Here is a 13,800-nt window from a genome sequence, read left to right on the forward strand (position 1 = left end):
TGGGTTGCCATTTCCTTCTCCAGGGGATCTTCCTGACCTGGGGATCGAACCTGGGTCTCCCGCATTCCAAGCAGACACTTTACCATCTGAGCCACCAGGGAAGCCCACCCGTGGGATCCTAATAGTGTCATGCTGCCTTAGGGTCACTGAAAAAATTTTAACAAATGAAAGACTCTGCCACCATAGATTAAAATATGAGATTCAGTGATTTTCTATTCTTATTAAACCTAAAGTTGATTATATTAATGAGGAAACCCATATATAAATTTCAGTGCCTGTATATCATGTTAATGCATTATTTTTAGTGTAACGATATTTGTCCTATGAATGTTGGAGGATGCTTGGAAATGAATACTATTTCTAGTAGCCTGATAATTGATTTGTTTCATGTCACTTCATATGCATCATTTTAGGAGAGTTCATATTTGGCAGTAGACAATGCCAGATGTTACTGGTATGGCATCTTTTGATATTAGAGTAAGAAAAGGCAGCCCACTTCAGTGTTCTTGCCTGGGAAATCCCACAGACAGAGGAGCTTGGTGGCCTACAGTCTATGCAGTCACAAAGAGTCAGACACGACTGAGTGACTGTATATACACATCTTTTGATAAATAAATAAAGGATAATAATTGAGACACTCTTGTGTTCTGACATCTTCTGAGTGGTTCTCCAAAGAAACCTGTATTTTGTGTCATTCTTGTGTAGGATTATCAGTAGTCTACAACCTCTACACTAGATAATTTTTTGAGTATTGACCATATTGTTTCATTATTCAAGCATTCAAGGGTCATGTTTCACAAGACTTAGTTCTATATTTTAATACCTGTCCTACTCCTGTACCCTTAAATAATGAGTACAAAGAAGGAACATGGTTTAGCTTGCAACCTTTGAAAATTAATGTGATTCAGGTGCCCACTACTGAATATATCAAAATGCCAGTGCAAATTGGTACCATAATTGGCTGGTATGTATATTCAGGTCCAAGTGTATGAATGTGTATCAAGTGCCAGGGCTTGGAACAATGATGAGAACTTGTGGTCTTAAAGTAAGATGAAGACCTTACTGATCGTGAAAATCATGATAAATATAATTAAAATGAAGATAAACCTAGGTGACAATACAGGGAAATATGTTAATATAGGAAATCATTATATCCTTTTTAGACATTGTATTTGGGATTTGAGACAGTGAAACCTTGAAAGAAACTCATGTGAACCAATCCTGTCTATCTAGCTCAAAGATAAAAAAAAATATTCATCCTATAAGCTTTGTTTCAGAGATTTATTTTTTTATATACTACGTTCAGAACCTAGTCCACTGCTTTTATCTCAATTATCTTTGAGTAAGACATTCAACCAAGAAATGCAACACTGCATTAATGATAGGTGTCCAGTTACCTTTGGTCATGTTTATATTCCAAATAGAAAATCAACTGAGGAAGATGCACTCCTAAGCATAATAGGTTTAAGCAGAAGACAAACTGAATAGGGATATGGGATTTCCTTTTGAATGAGTGACTAACTTACTTGATATAAGCTTATAAATTTCATTTGAACATGAAATTAATAATATTGAAGTTGAGAAATTTTGTTTCACTGGTCCACAGCATAGTGGTTAATCTAATTCAACAAACATGATGAAAATATTTTTATATTTTTACAGGATTCTATTTGAAGTACTAAAGAATGTCCCATACTGAAGGAAAACGACATTAAAAAGGTTAGAGATACAGTAGTACTGTCATAGAACCAAAATTCTTACCTAATATTTAGTCTATACACTAAGAAACATAAAAAATTATAGATCCTAATGTGGACTAACTGTATAATATAATAAAGAATATGCTATAAATGATGTCAAAAGATTATCATTTACAACTGAACATGAGTCACCAAATTAGAAATAGATTTTTTCTCAATGAGCAACCAGATAACATTAAGGGCAAATCCAGTTTTTTGGATGACCCTGTACTGAAATAGTCTGAGACATTTTCTGAGCCATGTTTGCCACAGCTGCTGCTGCTGCTAAGTCGCTTCAGTCGTGTCCGACTCTGCGACCCCATGGACAGCAGCCCACCAGGCTCCCCTGTCCCTGGGATTCTCCAGGCAAGAACACTGGAGTGGGTTGCCATTTCCTTCTCCAATGCATGAATGTGAAAAGTCAAAGTGAAGTCACTCAGTCGTGTCCAAATCTTAGCGACCCCATGGACTGCAGCCTACCAGGCTCCTCCGTCCATGGGATTTTCCAGGCAAGAGTACTGGAGTGGGGTGCCATTGCCTTCTCCGATGTTTGCCACAGGTTGGTGTAATTTATTTTTACCTAAATATATAAGAAGATACATTTACATGCATTATGAAATGAGTTTCCTCTGAGATTGAGTTATTGTTCAGTCTTTAAGTCATATCCAACTCTTTGTGACCCCATGACCTGCAGCACACAGGCTTCCCTATCCTTCATTATCTGCCAGGGTTTTCTCAGATTCTTGTTCTCTGAATCTTCCCCCTCATACTCTGCTGCCCTCTTCTCCTTTTGCCTTCCATCTTTCCCAACATCAGCATCTTTTTCAATGAATCAGCTCTTTGTATCAAGTGGCCAAAGTATTGGAGCTTCAGCTTTAGCATTAGTCAGTCAGTCAGTTCAGTCGCTCAGTCATGTCCGACTCTTTGCGATCCCATGAATCGCAGCACTCCAGGCTTCCCACATCACCAACTCCCAGAGTTCACTCAGACTCATGCCGATCGAGTCAGTGATGCCATCCAGCCATCTCATCCTCTGTCGCCCCTTCTCCTCCTGTCCCCAATCCCTCCCAGCATCAGGGTCTTTTCCAATGAGTCAACTCTTCGCATGGGCTTTAGCATCATTCCTTCCAAAGAAATTCCAGGGATGATCTTCTTCAGAATGGACTGGTTGGATCTCCTTGCAGTCCAAGGGACTCTCAAGAGTCTTCTCCAACACCACACTTCAAAAGCATCAATTCTTTGGCTCTCAGCTTTCTTCACAGTCCAACTCTCACATCCATACATGACCCCAGGAAAAACCATAGCCTTGACTAGACGGACCTTTGTTGGCAAAGTAATGTCTCTGCTTTTCAATATGCTATCTAGGTTGATCATAACTTTTCTTCCAAGGAGTAAGCGTCTTTTAATTTCATGGCTGCAATCACCATCTGCAGTGATTTTGGAGCCCAGAAAAACAAAGTCTGACACTGTTTCCACTGTCTCCCCATCTATTTCCCATGAAGTGATTGGACCGGATGCCATGATCTTCGTTTTCTGAATGTTGAGCTTTAAGCCCACTTTTTCACTCTCCACTTTCACTTTCATCAAGAGGCTTTTGAGTTCCTCTTCACTTTCTGCCATAAGGGTGGTGTCATCTGCATATCTGAGGTTATTGATATTTCTCCCGGCAATCTTGATTCCAGCTTGTGTTTCTTCCAGTCCAGTGTTTCTCATGATGTACTCTACATAAAAGTTAAATAAGCAGGGTGACAATATACAGCCTTGACGTACTCCTTTTCCTATTGGAACCAGTCTGTTGTTCCATGTATAGTTGTAACTGTTGCTTCCTGACCTGCATATAGGTTTCTCAAGAGGCAGGTCAGGTGGTGTGGTATTTTCATCTCTTTCAGAATTCTCTACAGTTTATTGTGATCCACATAGTCAAAGGCTTTGGCATAGTCAATAAAGCAGAAATAGATGTTTTTCTGGAACTCCCTTGCTTTTTCCATGATCCAGCGGGTGTTGGCAATTTGATCTCTGGTTCCTCTGCCTTTTCTAAATCCAGCTTGAACATCTGGTAGTTCACGGTTCACATATTGCTGAATCCTGGCTTGGAGAATTTTGAGCATTATTTTACTAGCATGTGAGATGAGTGCAATTGTGTGGTATTTTGAGCATTCTTTGGCATTGCCTTTCTTTGGGATTGGAATGAAAACTGACCTTTTCCAGTCCTGTGGCCACTGCTGAGATTTCCAAATTGGCTGGCATATTGAGTGCAACACATTCACAGCATCATCTTTCAGGATTTGAAATAGCTCAATTGGAATTCCATCACCTCCACTAGCTTTGTTCATAGTGATGCTTTCTAAGGCCCACTTGACTTCACATTCCAGGATGACTGGCTCTAGGTGAGTGATCACACCATCATGATTATCTGGGTCGTGAAGATCTGTTTTGTACAGTTCAAGGTTTTGTGCAGTTCAAGATTTTGTACAATTCAAGATTGATTTTCTTTAGGATTGACTGGTTTGATCTTCTTGCTTTCTGATGGACTTTCAAGAGTCCTCTCCAGCACCACAATTTGAAGGCATTAATTCTTCCGAATTCAGTCTTCTTTATAGTCCAACTCTCACATCCATACATGACTACTGGAAAAACCATAGCTTTGACTATACTGACCTTTGTTGGCAAAGTGATATATTTGCTTTTTAATATGTTGTCACGGGCTTCCCTGGTAGTTCAGCTGGTAAAAAAAACCTGTAATGCAGGAGAACCCAGTTCTATCCCTAGGTTGGGAAGATCCCCTGGAGGAGGACATGGCAACCCTTTCCAGTATTCTTGCTAGGAAAATCCCCATGGACAGAGGAGCTTGGTAGGCTACAGTCCATCGGGTCACAAACAGTCAGGCACGACTGAGCAACTAAGTACAGCTTTCCTTCCAAGAGGCAAGCATCTTTTAATTTCATGGCTGCAGTCACCATCTGCAGAGATTTTGGAGCTCAAGGAAACAAAATCTGTTACTACTTCCACTTTTCCCCCATTTATTTGCCATGAAGTGATGGGACCAGATGTCATGATCTTAGTTTTTTGAATGTTGAGTTTTAAGCCAGCCTTTTCACTCTGCTTGAGGGTGAACCCCTCAAGAGGCTGTATCAAGTTAGCAAGATATTAAAGAAAACAAATGACACAACAAAACCTTATTAACATGGTTCAGAAAAGGCCATAAATTAATTTCCAGCTAAAAAAATCAAAATTACAAATGCATGTATATTTAATTTATAATCAAAAGACACATGTGGCTTCAAAATATTTGAAAAAGTTTTTATGCAATAAAAAAACAGGTATCAATATAAATCATAACTGATAAAAGCTCATCAATGAAATGATCTCATATATCATAATTAAACATGAAAAAAATGTATGGAAATGTACAAACAGTCCATTTCTGTGGGAAATAATGGGGTTAACAAAACGATAATTACTTTTAAAAAATATATATAATTATCACTAAAAAAGTATATTTTAAACTATGACAATCCTAAAATTGAGAAAATAACAAGGAAAAAGCAACTATGCTTAGTAAAAAAAATCCCTAAAAATATTTATAATGAATATCAAAAATATTATAGAGTTAATATTCATAAAATATTAATGTTGACATTTTATGATAAGCATGTTGAAGAAAGAGGAAGACAATACATGAAAATCAAAAAAATGCCTGAAAATAAAACATATTAACTCCTATTAACTCTCCTGTTGAAGAGAGATGATGACCTAAAAATTATGTTCAATACGATTACACTGAGGCCCAATGTAGGTGGCAGTCCAGGGGCAAGAGGTCGAGTGTGATTCTATCCCTTTCAGAGCCCTGGGATTTGGGTGTGGAGGCACCCAATCCCTCAAGGAAAGCCCTTGAGACTCCACTTTTTCTAGGGGCTTCCACATGGCCAAGGTGTGGTCCCGCCTTCAGCTTTCTTTCCTGATCACTGCTTCCACCAACCACCCAGAGACCATAGATGGGGCCTTTCCTTAACTCCTTCAAATTGTGCCTTTCTGTCAGATATTCTGGTGAGAGTCTCACCAGAGACCAAATGAATACTTTTCAAAATTCATCAGAAATATTTTTAGAGGTATTTTTACTAAGTATAGTTGTTTTTTCCTGGTTTATTATTTTTTTTTAATTTTATTTATTTATTATTTTTTTTCTTTCTTTTTTTTTAAATTTTATTTTATTTTTAAACTTTACAATATTGTATTGGTTTTGCCAATTTAGGATTGTCATAGTTGTATTTTTTTTTTAAAGTCTTGTTAAATACATGTTTTGTGTGTGATCATTATATACTCATTCAAAACATTGACATGAATCAGCCATCGGTGTACATGTGTCCCCCGTCCTGAACCCCACTCCCACCTCCCTCCCCAGTCCCATCCCTCAGGGTCATCCCATGCACCAGCCCTGAGCACCCTGTCTCATGCATCAAACCTGGACTGGTGATCTATTTCACATATGATAATATACATGTTTCAATGCTGTTCTCTCAAATCATCCCACCCTTGCCTTCTCCCACAGAGTCCAAAAGTCTGTTCTTTATCTCTGTGTCTCTTTTGCTGTCTTGCATATAGGGTCATTGTTACCATCTTTCTAAATTCCATATATATGCATTAGTATACTGTATTGGTGTTTTTCTTTCTGACTTACTTCACTCTGTATAATAGGCTCCAGTTTCATCCACCTCATTAGAACTGATTCAAATGCATTATTTTTAATAGCTGAATAATAATATTCCATTGTGTATATGTACCACAGCTTTCTTATCTATTCACCTGCTGATAGACATCTAGGTTGTTTCCATGTCCTGGCTATTGTAAACAGTGCTGCGATGAACATTGGGATACATGTGTCTCTTTCAATTCTGGTTTCCTCAGTGTGTATATCCAGCAGTAGGATTGCTGGGTTGTATGGCAGTTCTAGTTCCAGTTTTTTAAGGAGGCGCCACACTGTTCTCCATAGTGGCTGTACTAGTTTTCATTCCCACCAACAGCATAAGAGGGTTCCCTTTTCTCCACACCCTCTCCAGCATTTATTGTTTGTAGACTTTTTGGAAGCAGCTATTATTAGAGCTTCCCTGATAGCTCAGTTGGTAAAGAATCCGCCTGCAATGCAGGAGACCCCGGTTTGATTCCTGGGTCGGGAAGATCCCCTGGAGAAGGAAATGGCAACCCACTCCAGTATTCCTGCCTGGAAAATCCCATAGAGAAAGCAGAATGGTGGGCTACATACAGTCCATAGAGTCACAAAGAGTCAGGAACGACTGAATGACTTCACTTTCACTTTCATTCTGACCAAAAATGGCCCGGATCTTGCCATTCTGACTTGAATGATTTGAGGTCAGTGGTTCTCTTTAGTTCTGGACACCAGACACAGAGGATGTTGGACTATGGGGGAAGCCCGCCTCAATGCAGTCCAGAAGGGGGAGTCCTTTTAAGAACCTCAGTCTTCAGAAAGGAAGGAATCTGGCTGCCACACCGTCTTGCTAGGCTCCAAGCCCTTGGCCCTGAAAAGCCTTTCCTGAGACTTGAATTCTAGTCAGATAGTACATGGAGGCAATGTTTCCTTCCCTGCACCCTGGGGAACCTTCACACATACTGTCTCTATACACCTCCACATAGCACACACTGAGCTACTGAGGGGACAATCACCTGGTGTGTGCTTTTCAGTCTCCCAAGAACCACTGATAGGAAAATATCGTGCCCCTGGCCTGGCAACAGTGAGAGGCAGGCAGAAACCTGTGAACCAGGTTTTGGCAGGTGGATGTTACTGGCTGTTGGGAGAGCTGAAGTGCTGCACCTGAGTTTCCATGGGGCTTGGCCAGGTCACTTTCAGGCATGCCAGAGTCTGGGTGACACAAGTGGTTCCTGATGGGCTGTTTGATGGGCTTTGCTTTGATCGCCCACTGGAGCCCCTTGTTTCTCCTGGGACATTCTTCCTTTCCAGGAGCCACAGTCTTCAACTAAAGCAGCCCCAGAGGAGAAACCCCTTCCAAGCACTCCTTCCTAGAAAGAAAGTTGAGAGCTCATAGGAGCCCTGGTATCATCTCCATAGTGAGGCCCTGATTGCCTGAAGTAGAGGGGTGGCCCCATGATGTGGGCCAAGCAGGGAGCATTGCATTGCTTTATCTGGGGGCCTTGGGCAGGCATGGGAACAGACACCCCACCAGTTGACAATCGCTGTTGTCCCTGGTATGAACACTCCCATGCAGGGTGTTCGCTGTTGGCTGTTAAGAGAGCTGAAGGGCAACCTCTTAGATTCCATGGGGTTAGGCCAGGTCACTTTTGGGCATGGCAGGGTCTCTGTAAAGCCAGATATTCCTGATGGGCCCTTTGCTGAGTTTTGTTTCATTTGTACTCAGGGACCATGCGCCTCCTGGGGGCCACAGCCTTTAACAATAACACCTCCAGAGGAGAAACCCCTTTTGAGCTTACTTCCTAGTGAGGCTGTTGAGAGCTCTTTGCAGCCCATATTAACTCCATCATAGGGCACCGTTCACCTGAAGTAGAGGGGTGGTCCCTTGGCATGGGCCGAGCAAGGAGTAGTTGCCTTCTTGTTGTTTGGAGGCTTTCAGCAGGCCATGAAGGGGATGCCCCAGCAGCAGTGATGGCTCTTGTTTCCAGCTTGAATGTTCCCTTGCAGGGCATTGCCAGGTTGACTCGTGATGAGCCCATGGGCCCAGCCACAGATACCTGCTTCCTCGAGCATCCATTCTGTGGAACTTCTTGGCCTCTTTTTTTGTGTGATTGCAGCAAGTGACCAGACTTCATGCCACCTCAGCCACCCCTTTGCTAGCACAGACCCAGACTGAGCTTGGAGGAGCATCTCCATTCCCCAAGACATGTCCATGGAATCTTGGCAGCTGAGAGGTCCTCATGACCCTCTCAGAGCCTATGAGGCTCTGTCTTCTCTCAGGACTCTTTCTTGGAGTCACCATTTCTATCTCCCTGGATGTATTGTTATTCATATATTCACTCAAACATTGATCCATTCATCCACTTGTTTCTTCATGTTTGTCAGTATGTAGGGTGGGAGGCAAAGATGGAGAAAAGTGAGGATGTAGGGAGGTAGCAAACCAAAGAGGATGGGAGGTTGGAACTTAGAGAGGTAAGGAGGAAGGTAGATGAGCATTTCAGCCAGGGGTTTGTGTCTCTGCATATAGGTGCATTTCGTTGCTTTCTTGTGTTCCTGGACTTATTGCTCTAGGTATGTCTTGTAGCAACATTTGCTACATCAAAGTGTAGCACACATGACCACCAAAGCCTACAGGGACAGACTAGGCTGTCTCACAGGAGTCTTTCTGCTCTCTAGACAGACAACATCTGCAAAGGAAGGATTATCTGAGTGTGGCCTGCTGCTCCTGGTGCAACTGATGTCAGCCTTGGTGCCACAGCTGGGTAGACAGAAACTCAAGTCCTTTACAGCTTCCTTATTTCCAGAAAGCTTTGGAGGTAAGACTACTTAGATTCCTGTGCATAGATGCACTTCATGGGGCATGCCTCACTTGGGTTGAGGAGAAGAATTCATATGGTTCTGAAGAGAGATGATCACCTAAAAATCATGTTCGATAGAAGTATGCTGAGGCCCATTGGAGATTGCAGCCCAGAAGTAGAGGTCAGGGACCTTTCTTTTTTCTCTGAAACCCTGGGATTTAGGTGTGGAGGCACCCTACCCCTTGAGGAAAGCCCTTGAGTCTCTACAGTATCTAGGGGCTTCCACAGGGTGAAGGCCTGGTCCTGCCTTTAGTCATCCCAATTTCCACAGGCCACCAGGAGGCCATTAGGTGGGGCCTTTCTATAGTTCCTTCTCTTTAAATTGTTTCTTTTAGGCAGATGTTCTATAGAGATTCTTGCCACATGCTAAATAACTTGAGGTGAGTGGCTCTCTTTGGTCCTGCACATGGGCCCCAGAGAGAGGTGGACCATGGGGGAGGCACCCCTTTAGGCCGTCCAGAGGTGGGAATCCTTTTGGGAACCTCAGTCATCCCCATGGTGGAATTTATGCTGCAGTGGCATTTCCAGGGGCTAGGAACTCAGGTACTGAAAAGCCTTTCATTAAACCTAAATTCTAATTAGATTAGACATGGAGGCAATGTTTGCATCCCTGGCCAACTGGAGTCATCCACACAAAGGTCTTTGCACACCTCCATGCAGAGCATGCTGATTGACTGAGAGAATGGTCAGCTATGGTGTGGTCTTTTCCATCTCCCAAGAACCATCAGCAGAGAAAGATGGTGCCCCAGGACTGGTAATGGTGAGTGGCAGGCAGAAACCAACCTGCCAGGTCTTGGCAGATAGACCCTGCTGGCAATTGAGAGAGCTGAAGGTCAGCCCATGAGATTCCATGGGGCATGGCCAGGTCACTTTCAGGCATGGTAAGTTCTTGATGTGGCCACTTGTTCCTAATGGGCCCTATGATGGGTTTTGTTTCATTCATTCAGTTGCCTGGGCCCCTTGTGTTTCATGTGGCATTCTTCCTCTCTAGGGGCCATGGCCACCAATGATAGCACCTTCCAGAGGAGAAGTTCCTACGATGCTTACTTTCACAGTAAGGTTGTTGAGAACCTTTAAGGGTCACAGTATCACCTCCATCGAGAGGGACCATTTGCCCAAAGTAGAGGGTCAGTCCCATGATCTGGACTGATCAAGGACTAGATACTTTGCTGCTCTCTGAGGGCCTTGGGCAAGCCCATGGGAGGGGGTGCTGAAGCAGCCAGCAATGGTTCCTGTCCCCATCCTGAAGTTTCCCATGCAGGGCACTGATGTGTTAACTGGTGCTGAGCCCTCAGGTCCCGTCTCCAAATATCTGCATCCTTGACCACCTCTACTGAGGGATTTCATGGCCTTGTTTTCTGCATGTTTGCAGTAAATGGCCAGCCCCATGTCCCCTCTGCGATCCCTTGCTTGCAAAGACCTGGTTCGAGCACTGAGGAAGTCTCCATTCCCAAAACAGATCCATAGACTCTTGGAGGTTGAGAGGCCTTTGTGCCAGGCCTCTGATGGGTGGAAAGTCCATGAGGCTATGCCTTCTCTTGGAACTCCTCTTTGAATATGCCATTTCTGGCTGCTTGTACACGTTATTCTTATATTCACTCATGCCTTGACCACTTGTCCACTCATTTCCTCATATTTAGCAGTAAGTATGGTGGGAAGGAAGGAGTGTTTGAAAAAAGTAAAGAGGTAAGGAACTAGAGAGGTAGGGACCTAGTAGGGAGGAAGGTTGGTGGTAGTTATCCATTTCAGCCAGGGATTTTTGTCTCTGCATATAGGTATATTTAGTTGCTTTCCAGTGTTCCTGGATGTGTCTCTGTAGTTATGTCTTGCAGCGTCATTCACTGCCTGAAGGTGCAGCATGCGTGACCACCAAAGCCTGCAAGGATGGAGTAGGTATTCTCATAGCTGTTGTTCTCCTTCTAGACAGACAACACCCCCAGAGAAAGGAAGATCTGAGTGTGGCCTGCTGCCCCTAGGGCAATCGATATCAGCCTTGATCCGGCCTTTGGTGTGGACAGAAACTCACATCCTCTGGGGCATCCTCCTTTTCAGAAAGCATCAGAAGTAAGCCTACTCAGGTGCCTGTGCATGCATGCAATGCGTGGGGCATGCCTCGTTTGGGCTGATGATGAGAACTCATATGGTCCTGAAGAGAGATGGTGATCTAAAATCATGCTCAATAGGACTATGGTGAGGCTCAATGGAAGTGAAATTACAGGGCCCAGAGGTTGTGGTTTCTTCTGTCCTTTCTGGAGCCCTGGGATTTGAGTGTGGAGGCACCCTATCCCTGAGTCTCTACAGTGCCCAGGAGCTTCCGTGTGACCAAAGCCTGTCCTGCCTTTGGCTTTCTTTCCTGATCCCTGCTTCCACCACCCACCCAGAGGACATAGCCAGGACCTTTCTTTAGCTACTTCTCTTCAAATTGTGTCTTTCAGTCAGACATTCTGGAGAAGGCCTCACTGTGACCTGAACAATTCAAGGTGAGTGACTCTCTTTGGTCCTTAACATGGGCCCCGGAGGACACTGGGCTATGGAGTAGGCCCACCTCAAGGCAGTCAAGAGTGGGGAGTTGTTTGTGGTCCACAGTCCTCTCAAAGGGGAACTTCTGCTGCAGTGCCTTCAAGACCATCTATGATCTCGGAGACTGAAATGCTTTCTATTGGTCCTACATTCTAATCAGATTGATCATGGAGGCAGTGTTTGTTTCCTGGCTCCCTGAGGAATATCCACACACAGGTCTCTGCACACTTTCATACAGAGCTTGCTGAATGACTAAGGGGATGGTCACCTGTTTGTGTGCTTCACAGTCTCTAAAGAACAAGCAGGTAGAGAAAGATTATGCCCTAGACCTGGCAATGGTGAGAGGCAGGAACCTGTCCAGTGGGTCTTGGAAGTTAGATGGTGCTGGCTGTTAAGAGAGCTAAAGAGTAGCCCCTAAGATTCCATAGGGTGTGGCTAATTAATTTACAGGCATGCCAGGGTCTTGGTGAGACCACTTGTTCCTGATGAGCCCTTTGATGGGTTTTTCGTTTTTCCACTTGGGCCCCAGGCATATCTTGAAGCGTTCTCCCTCTCTGGGGGGGCATGGCCTTCAGTGATCACACCCCCAGAGAAGAAATCTTTTTGGAGCTTAACTTTCTAGTAAGGCTGTTGCAAGCCCTTCAGAGCCCTGGTAGCATCTCCATTATGGGGCTATATTTTCCTGGAGTAGAACAATGGCCTCAAGATGTGGGTCAATCCAGGAAAAGTTGTGTTGTTTTTGTTTGGGGCCTTCAGCAGGCCATGGGAGAGGACACACACCAGGTGATGAGGCCTCCTCTTCCCAGCCTGAACGTTCCCATGCAAGGCATTGACAGGTTGACTGGTCCTGAGCCTTTGTGCCCTGTCACCAGATACCTGCTTCCTCAAGAATCCATTCTGTGGGACTTTGTGGACTCATTTTCTGTGTGTTTGCTGCAAGTGGCCTAGCCCCATGTCTTCAATTCCACCCCTTGCTTGCACAGACCAAGATCGAGCTGAGAGGTACATCTCTGTTTTCCAAAACACATCTATAGAATTTTAGTGACTGAGAGGCCCTTGTGCTGGGCCTTCTTCTGGGTATAGAGCACATGAGGCTCTCCCTTCTCTTGGGGCACCTTTGTGGAGTTGCCATTTTTCCCTCTCTGGACACATTACTTAAGTATTCACTCAAGCACTGATATGCTAGTCACTTGTTTCCTCAGGTTTGGCAGTAGGTTGGTTGGGAGGTAAGGATGGATGAAGAAAAGTAAAGAGGTAGATAACTAGAGATAGGGGACATAGAAAGCTAGAGAGGTAGCAAGGAAGGTCGGTGGTAGTATATTTTACCCAGGGGTTTGTGTCACTGTGTATAGATAGATGAATTTTGTTGCTTTCTTGGGTTCTTGGATTTATCACTCTAGATAGGTCTTGTAGCATCATTCACTGCATGAAGATGTAGCATCAGATCAGATCAGTCACTCAGTCGTGTCCGACTCTTTGCAACCCCATGAATCGCAGCATGCCAGGCCTCCCTGTCCATCACCAGCTCCCGGAGTTCACTGAGACTCACGTCCATCAAGTCAGTGATGCCATCCAGCCATCTCATCCTCTGTCGTCCCCTTCTCCTCTTGCCCCCAATCCCTCCCAGCATCAGAGTCTTTTCCAATGAGTCAACTCTTTGCATGAGGTGGCCAAAGTACTGGAGTTTCAGCTTTAGCATCATTCCTTCCAAAGAAATCCCAGGGCTGATCTTCAGAATGGACTGGTTGGATCTCCTTGCAGTCCAAGGGACTCTCAAGAGTCTTCTCCAACACCACAGTTCAAAAGCATCAATTCTTCAGTGCTCAGCCTTCTTCACAGTCCAACTCTCACATCCATACATGACCACAGGAAAAACCATAGCCTTGACTAGACGAACATGACTACCAAAGCCTACAGGGCCAAACTAGATGTCAGCACAGCTGTTGTGCTTCTCTATAGACAGACAATGCCCCAAAGAAAGGAAGATCTGACTCATACCTGTTGCCTCCAGGGCCATCGA

General features: G+C 44.0%; 1 long non-coding RNA gene and 3 other non-coding genes across 4 annotated transcripts in view; all 4 read left to right on the top strand.

Annotated features, from left to right (window-relative positions):
* Positions 1-1,661: 1,661 nt before the first annotated feature.
* Positions 1,662-13,800, top strand: part of LOC129634293 (uncharacterized) — a 39,054-nt gene continuing 26,915 nt past the window's right edge. The window contains exons 1-4 of the long non-coding RNA XR_008705517.1: positions 1,662-1,719; positions 9,079-9,218; positions 11,184-11,324; positions 11,696-11,740. This is a non-coding gene — a long non-coding RNA (uncharacterized LOC129634293). The remainder of the gene's footprint in view (positions 1,720-9,078; positions 9,219-11,183; positions 11,325-11,695; positions 11,741-13,800) is intronic.
* Positions 5,473-5,517, top strand: LOC129634570 (small nucleolar RNA SNORD115). The gene has a single exon (XR_008705755.1). It is a non-coding gene; the product is annotated as a small nucleolar RNA SNORD115 (small nucleolar RNA).
* Positions 9,274-9,354, top strand: LOC129634568 (small nucleolar RNA SNORD115). The gene has a single exon (XR_008705753.1). It is a non-coding gene; the product is annotated as a small nucleolar RNA SNORD115 (small nucleolar RNA).
* Positions 11,380-11,459, top strand: LOC129634682 (small nucleolar RNA SNORD115). Its single transcript, XR_008705847.1, has one exon. It is a non-coding gene; the product is annotated as a small nucleolar RNA SNORD115 (small nucleolar RNA).

The sequence above is a fragment of the Bubalus kerabau genome, chromosome 19 (genome assembly GCF_029407905.1).
Source record: "Bubalus kerabau isolate K-KA32 ecotype Philippines breed swamp buffalo chromosome 19, PCC_UOA_SB_1v2, whole genome shotgun sequence".
Lineage (NCBI taxonomy): Eukaryota > Metazoa > Chordata > Mammalia > Artiodactyla > Bovidae > Bubalus > Bubalus kerabau.